The sequence below is a fragment of the Egretta garzetta genome, unplaced genomic scaffold (assembly GCF_000687185.1).
Source record: "Egretta garzetta isolate BGI_Z169 unplaced genomic scaffold, ASM68718v1 scaffold250, whole genome shotgun sequence".
Lineage (NCBI taxonomy): Eukaryota > Metazoa > Chordata > Aves > Pelecaniformes > Ardeidae > Egretta > Egretta garzetta.
In genome coordinates, this window is record NW_009258294.1 from 354971 (window position 1) to 363683 (window position 8713).

Consider the following 8713-nt stretch of genomic DNA (forward strand, 5'->3'; position numbering starts at 1 on the left):
GGCGGCGCGGGGTCAGTTTGCGCGGGCACAACTTGTGAGCCCCGGTGCTCCGCGGCGCGGGGGCCGCCGTGTCACGCGTGGGGTCGGGGCGGCGCTTTGCACGGAGCTGGTCCGCGTTACAGGGGGTGCTTGGCTGAAGGCTTTCCCTGAGCCAGGGCTTCCCCCTTCCCTCCGGTGCCAGATACGGTTTCATCCGAATAGATGGCCTCGGGCTGTATCTTTGTTGCCGAAGGGTGTAACCTTTCAAGATGTATGATGTAAACAGTGAGGCGTACTGGATGCTTGAGTCATGAAGCGAGGCACAGCTATTGCCTGACAAGACAGGTATCGGATGCGTGGTAGTTTCTGGGGGCACGGCTGTTAGGACGCACCTTCTTACAACAGATGAGCGTTGCAGTGTTCAGAGTAACGCAAGGCACTGAGATTCCTGCCTCGAAACAGGGGAAGTGTGCATCTTTACAAATAAGGGGGGGGGGAAAATGTAAGAAACAGAAATTTAACTATGACTCTAGGAGGTAAGCATTAGTGGCTGGCTGCTAGGCCTAGATCGTCAACCCAGTAGCAGATGGGTGGACTTCTGTGTTCTGCGGGTTGGTGAGAGTGAACGTTTGTGCACACGCGTCGTTTGGGACTGTTACGGAAAATCTCACGTTGCTCTGAAGGGACCAAGTCAAGGAACATCAAGTCTTGAAGTTGTGTAGCTTGTTCAGCTTTGTGCTGTGCCAGCACACCTCTTACTTCTGCGCAGAGCTTGATGTGGGACGCAAGGTTTACCTGAGAGGCAGGGAAGATGAGCCTGGAATGAGTGGTGCTTTTCCATGTAGTCTGTCAGTGGCCAGACCAATTAGCTTGAGCTTTTCACTTAACAGGTGTCTTGCTTAAGAAAGCAGACTAGTGAAATACTATAGCTGAAGTTGCCTACCTGAGCAGCATTTGTGAGCTTAGTACTTAGTTTATCCGGTTCAGGACGCAGTTGGGATTGTGCTCAGTGAAGAGTTAGGGGTTTCTTTTTTTATAGCATCACTTGCCATTTATGTCCATTTTCTTGCAACTACCATAATTAATTCTGAAGTGTCCTTGACGATTATGGATTGCTTTTCTGATCCCATGATGCTAGTAAGTAGAAAAAAGGTCAGAAGGATTGCTCTTGCACAAGTAAAACTGGGTGTTGGGAGATGTGAGCAGAAGAAACTGTAAACAACTTCAGCTCTCTCAGGGCTGTGGTGAAATGAAAAAGAATAAAAAAGGGCATTTCCATTGAAAGCAAGGTGAATGGAAAGAAGTATACTGGGGTGAAAACATGGAAGAACTGAAGATTCTTTTATGTGTTAGGAAACCACCTCTATCTAGTCCAAACTCTTTTCCTGTTTTACCTGTTCTAGTGCTCAGTATGGTTAAATCTGTGTGCTCTGCTAGTATAACTGTCATCTTGCATCTGAGTACTGCTTAACTCTCGGAACTTCTAGAAATACTTGGACTTTGCAGGTGGTGGGTACCAGAAGACTGGCTAAATAACCGAATTTCTTCTAAAAATGGGAGTTGTATGAGGTTAGAAGGATACAGAAACCTAAGTGAGTCACCGTTTATGGGCTGAATTTCAACATATTCATTTTCTTAGCTTGCAGTAGGGAACAGCTTCAACGAACATTTTGAGCCAGAGCTGCTACTTTGCAGTTCTTCAGGAGTGTCCATGTCGAGTTTATGTTGTATACTGTAATTTGCTGTTGTCTGATCTTCAGACACCAATGCAGGATCTTAAGTGAGCAGTACTTCACAATCCTGTTCTTAAGGGTTAAAATACAGTAGAACTACTGATGAAAACCCAGTGTTGTGATTAATGCAGTACTTTGTATTACTGCTTTTCTTTCTTGTAAAAACCAGGAAAAGTGCTACTTTGTTGAACAGACTGGTTTCTGGTTTTTAACTGTTACCACTGGAAAGACCGACCACCCACATGTGGCACTGAAGAGTGAGCATGACAGTGTTATTCTGACTTGGTCTGGTCTGTGAGGACATCCTGGGCTCTCTGGTGATCCACATTTTGTCAGAGCTGAGTAACTTTCTGTCAGCCAGAGAAGTCAAGTCATTCTGTAGATCAAGGCAGAACTTTCTGACGAAACGGAATAGTCATGTATGCATAGTTCTTTACTGTGGCACAATAACCCAGTCTGCAGTTAGCCAGAGAAATCTGCTGAACACAGAAACCCGCAGTGATGTCTTAAGCTTTTTTTAGTTGAAGAAGTTGGATCATTGGCTGGCAGCATCTCGGAGCGACACGAATATTTCCCTGTGCTGGAAGAAGTCATACCTTAACCTTGCTCCACCATAGACTATTCTCATCTAATGCTTTATCTGTGGTGTTACATGTTAACTCTTGAGCAAACTCAAAAATTACAATGCATTGTGTGGAGTTTCTTCTAAAATTTGGAAAAGCAAGACAAGACTATCTGGGAGCATACTCTCTGCCTGTCCTAATTGGAAAACCAGTTCACTTCCTGATAAGAACAGAAGTTCTCGGTTTTATTTGTGAAAGTGAAGGAGGTATTATAGTAGACAAATTCTTGGCATCTTGACCTGCCAGAGCAGATTTTCTGTAGGACCAAACCATAGTCACACTGGGATTTCTAGCTTTCAGTTACAATGCTGGAAAAATTGAGTAGTAAAAATGTTGAAGTAAATAGACTTTAAGTTTTTTAAGTTTGAAAACTTGCTAGAGAACTTAAGGATGTCCAGAAGGCTATAGGGGTATTAACACCAACTTATGTTTCACATAGAACTAAATGTGCACACTGTTGTATTTCAGAAATACGCATTGTTTATGGAATATAAAAAAATAATGCAATCTTGTGTTGACTTCTTCCATCATCCTCTCCCACCCTGTTGGAATTTGAATTCAGTGAAAACTCATAAATGACTGTTGTTAAAGAAACCGTCATCTCAAGTGGCTTTTCTATAGTGCTTGCCAGAGTTGGGGAAGAAGGACAATGGAGCCCAAACACTTCTTCACAGTATATATAAGAGGCAGAGGTGGAAATTGCTTTTGAAGTTGTTAATCGTGTTGGTGAGGAAGACACTCCAAACCTGGTTTCATGGGAGACTGAAGTCAGCAGGTGGAAGTGAGAGTACTGAAGCCATTTACTTGAAGTGAAAGTTGATGCTAGTCGGGCTTACTTCATTAGAAGAAATTCAGCTCTGCTTTTATGCACAGAAAAAGCATGGTAGTATGTATTGCATTTCTTAGCTGTGCAAGTTGACTCTCAAGTGCAGTCTGTGAGGCCCATGCTGTAATGCCCAAGTGTTTAGGGTTTTGTTTCTGTGAGTTTAACTGAAATGATAGAGGGGTTGGAGGAGTGGAGGAGCTTTAGTTTTGCCTGAGACCATCCTTGTGATAAAGCAGCTTCAGTGAAACACACAGTTACAAATCTGGCAAAAGGATGTGCCTTGGTTTACCTACAGCCTTCCTCATACAAGATCTCTGTAACTTCTGCTGACCTGGGCTGGCATGTGAGCACTGGATAGAATCTCGTGTAAGTTCAAGCTTCGGGTTTGTAAATTGCATGTTTTAAGGGCTTCTTAAATATTTACAGTGTGGGTGAATTTCCAGAAGGATAGAAAAGCATTATTTGTGGAGTCTTTCCCTGAAGAATGGGCGTGCTAAACCTATTCATAAAACACAATATCTTCCCAGCTTTATTTTGTTTGGAAAATTGTAAACATTTTCAGCTGAAGCTGTCCAAACCCCATCTGCTTCAGGCAGAAGCTGGGTGTGAGAAATCTTCAACTGGAGCAGTTAAGTTTTATATTTTGGAGAAATAGTTTGAAGAAGTCGTAGAAAGTGTGATTGCTATTCTTCAATGAAGCTGGTAGCAAGTAGCTCTGTAGTTTGATGAGAGAAGGTCATCTGGAGTCTTCAGGGCACATATGATCAGACTGCATTCCAAAATTCCTGAAATATTCATGGAGTATACTTTGAACCTAGCTGGCAGTAGGTTTGGTAGCTCTAGTAGCAGGGTTTTTTAATATGATTGCACAAGTTATTTACTGAAATCAGCTTCTTGTTAAATTTTTATTGTAAAGCTACTAATACAACTTACCATTCCTTGGTGTCATTATCTTTGTTATTCAAAGCACCGAAACAAACTGAAGGAAAAACTGAAGTGTATGTGAAAACAGAATACTTTATACTCTTTTCTACTTATAACTTCAGTATTAGGAAGCTGGGAAAACATAACATAACCTGTAAGAAATTGCAGCCAGCTTTAAGGCTATATTTTGTGGCATGTATATTTAGTCATGTAATCTAGTTAGGATAGTTTAGTACCTGTACTTTTTTAATTAATCTGGAAGCTCTTGGCAACCGAATGTTTCTTTTATGTTAAATAAACAAACAAACCACAAACCCTTAGATGCAGAGCGTACCTACACTGACAACTAGATGATGAGGATTTCCAGAGATGAAATGTGATCAAATGCTGATATCATTTGTATTGATGGAAATTATGAGATGATTCTCTTCCTTAAAAGCTGTTAAATTGATCTGTATTTGTAATAATTTAACTGTTAAGTTATGTTAAAATAACTGCCCTGATTTACTTGGCTATTGTATTTATTTATTTATTTAGACTTTTGTTGTTGATTACGGAAGGTTCAGATAATAACCAGTTCTTCGTTACAGGTACCCTTACAAGCTGCAGATAGTCATTTGCTCTCCCTGGCACCACTGTTGCTGAACTTCAGTTGCCTGTGCTATAGAAGTCCATACCATCATACAGGAGGTACTTGACCGCTCTCATCTAATGGATGGATGAGTCTTTCCATGCTTCTAAGGATTTCAATGCAGCTTTATATTTTGACATACTACTTTTTTGTTTTGTTTTACGAAAGTATCAGGTAATCCTGAATACCAGCCAGAAGACACTGTGAACTTCTATTTACCTAATTAGAGACTCCTGAGAAGTGCAAAAGAAGAGAAACTTTGCTGCTCTAACTTCATTTTCCAGCTAGAAGTTAATGAGCAAATGTTCCTTTAGTGGGATTTAGAGTTGCATTCAAGAAGAAAATTTCATATCTAAATTAACGATTTTTTTTCTCTATCTTACCCAGTGATAAAGGAAGAAATAGTCTTCAAAACCTGAACTTAGTATTAAAAAGTTTAATTTGGAGGAGGTGCAGACTTGAACCCTGTAGAAGTCATTGGCTGAGACTGAGAATGGCTACCTTCACCTTGATCTTCTGATTAAGTCAAGAAGTCTTTTCTTGCAGCTTTTGACTCTCAGTAGGTTTTGTGTTGGCACTGATCTTGTACACTGGAATATATTTTGACTTATAGTTAGTCCAGATCAAAAGGTAAAATGTCTTGATACACTCTACAAATAATTTTGTAGTAATGGTGTAAAAAACACTTTGTTGGAGAATGTGGCCTTAAAATCTAGACTTCTGTACTTCATTTTAGTTACAGAGCTTCAGGAAAAGTGTGAACAACTTCTTTGAGAAAGCTAGTCTTGTTGACTGAAGATGACTAATGTAAATTTATCATGGTGTTTGTACTGAGATTGGTATGTAATTATGGACAGGGTCATCAACAAGATTCTCTAATTTCTTCCTAGGTTGCGTGGCTTTGTGTAGCATGCCAGACTTCCTCTTCTGTGGAGGCTATAGTCAAACTCATTGATTGTCACTGTAATTGTAGAAAAGCTTTTCTCAGATACTGGAAGCTTCCATATTCCTCCTTCTCTGGGAGCTCCTCTTGCTGTACACTTTCTGCTGAGTACTGGGAGTGTCTGTAAGACTACGATACCTATCTAGATTATGATTTATTGAGAGTAAGATATTTTATACGAACCAGTGTTAAAACTACCTTTTTTTCTGGAGTCCAGGGCGTATAATACGCCTAAGAAGTCAAAAGGGAGTGTACTATCTGATATAAGGACTAGTTGGTGAGACTTTTGGTGGCATAATGGTCATGTCTTTAAACATTCTTGTAGGCTGCTTTCAATTGTGAATCTTCTGGCAAAAAATTGACAGAACTGGGTCTAATTTGGACCCTATTCTCCAGATGCTAATAACTTGTTTGGTTACTGTTTTTTGAAACATTGTGATCTGCCTGTATTCTGTTCATAAGGGATATGGATCTAGAATCTGTCAGAGAACTTCCTTGTCCAGATGTTTCATCTACTTGTGTTCCATTGTGATTTCATCACTCTTAGTACTCCAAGAGTGAATAAGACAGAACAATGATTTTTATCTTTTTTTTTAATTGATGAGTAAATTTTCCTCCTTCAAATGAGGGAATGATCTGCCACTTGCATCTGTTTATTTTTAACAGCAAGCTATGAAGTCCAAACTATTAAGAAACAAAAAGTTAATGTGAATCTGGGAGAACAGATTGTCAATACTAGGGGTTTTAACGAAACTGTGTAAATTAAAGTGCTTCTAGTGGCAAGTAAAAAACATGTTTGTAAAGTCTCAATCTGTTTCTATTTGGGCTTTGCTTTCCTTCAGGAGCTTGTTACAGAGTGAAGGACAAAAGGCACAGATAAGGGTGACCGAGAGTTTCTTTGATATTTCTCTCCAAGCAAGATTAAAGTTATTTCCCATTTAGGAAAAAACCTTTATTGTAGTTAGTTTTTGTGTGAGACTGATAGGTGTTGCTCTTTTCGTTTCTATTAGCATCTTTGCTAAAAATGCCAGCAGCAATAAGGAAGGGGGAGTTAGGAGAAAACATTCAGGAGTGCCAAGGTAAAACCAGTGTGAACAGGGTGTCTTCATGACTGCAGTGTATATGCAAAAACGCCATTTACAATGTGGGGATAGTATAGTCAAGCCTGCATGTCAAGAAACGGTCTTCTGTAAACCTGTGAGAAGGAACCACTAAACCTCGTGGATGTGCAGTCTTTGCATAAAGATGTTTGGGTGTGGCTACTTGCCTTTTTAGTCTCTTGCCATAATGGATTGTCTAAGTGGAGTTTAATTGTGCAGGGCCAGGAATAGCATTTTTGGACTCAACAGTTACTGACACCTCACTCAAAAAATGTCACTGATGGCAGCAGAACTGTCCCATGTGCAAGAAGATGGGATGTTTTAGTAGAATGATCTCCAGACCAAGTATTTTTTGATGGACCTGCAACAAGGACTGTTGAAACTAAAGTTGCATGAGGAAGAAGTGGATCTTTTGGAGTTGCAAACACTTTAAGACAGCACATATTAAACATTCCAATTCATACAAAACCAGTAACTTTCTTTATGTGGTTGGCTACTAAATTCCCTTTTATTTAGCTTTTGTCTTTGTTGCAACTGGGACAACTGTACTTCCTTGGGAAACAGTTGCAGTACACAGCTATTGTAAAAACCTGACCATGTGCCTGCTACTCTGAATGTGGTTAATACACAGATTTAAAGATCCCAGAATCCTGAAGCATTCTCTTCAGATACTAGATAATCCATGTGTAGGCCACAGCTTTCCATGTGGGATAAAAATTATTTTTCAGTTTTCCTTTCAGCTTTGAAGTGTAAGCAAACTGAGCACACTTTGTGAATGGCAGAAGTGTCCATTGTCATGATGTGAGCTGCTCTTGTTGAGTCAAAACTCACTGTTACATACTTAAAAGCTGATTTTTCAATTTTCAGTTAATCTTTTCATTACCAGATGCTGGTTGGAGATGCATTTGAATGCTTCTGTAAAAATACTAAGTGGAATTCACAATTCCAACAGCCTTTTTGCAGGCAGAAAAAGTTAGGTTTGTACATCAGTATTGAGACAGAGAATACTAGAAACTGTGGAAGTCCACGTTGCTTGCTTTCAGTGAGTTACCCAGCTGGAAGTTACAGGTTCTTGATTTCTTCAGACTAACTTACCATCTGGGTGAGTCCTATAAACAACTCTTAACTGAGTTTGTTCTACTGAACTCGAGCTTTAAGCTCTTTACCCTTACGCATTTCCTATTAAAGAAATTTGTAGGGTGCATGTAATACCTGTGCAGAATAAAAGATTGATGTCACTTCATTTTTCATCATACTACATTAATTGAAGAACTCTTCTGCATTCATTATAGTTTCTTTCATCTTTATTGCTAGATGTAGGCACTGCTCTGGTTCTTGGAAAAGAAAACCTCAGAAGATGCTCAAACGCACACTTCCATAAGTGATTAAGGATCTTGATTGTCAAGTGGAGTGGCTGGATTAAGGTGACCCAGGAACTTACCCTCTTGGATCACACTGTAAGATAAAAACAATAGGTAATGTGTTGTTGCAAGAATGATTATTTGCTTTCTTGGGAGATCTCTGTACACTCCATAAACCCCATAATGAGCTGTGCTTCTTCTGGGACTTGTAGACAAGTTAATGTGATAATAATTGGTGAATTACTTGTCAGCAGTTTTTTTTTTTTTTTCCCCAAGTAATGTAGTATCATACTGCACTCTGCATGATCATTCATGTTCATGTAAGTGCAGCTTCTACGTGCTTTTAAAGTCATTTGTGGCTTGATGTTACAAGACAGTTCTTCTAACAGTGATAGTAGGTAGGTAGGTATCAATTCCAATATTGCATTGCTACAGCTACTCCTGTGTAGCAGTGTAAGCACAGGTTGTCTTACCGTTAAGTATTTATAACAACCTTCTCTAGAAGTATTTTGAAATTGATAGCGTCTATAATGTGATCTATGAAAATACATTTGAAAGATGTAATCTGTTTCTCTACTTACAGATATTTAATA

The 8713-nt window shown here is 39.5% G+C and overlaps 1 protein-coding gene across 1 annotated transcript in view; it reads left to right on the forward strand.

Moving 5' to 3' along the window:
* UHRF2 (ubiquitin like with PHD and ring finger domains 2) overlaps positions 1–8713 on the forward strand; it is a 91983-nt gene that overhangs the window by 855 nt on the left and 82415 nt on the right.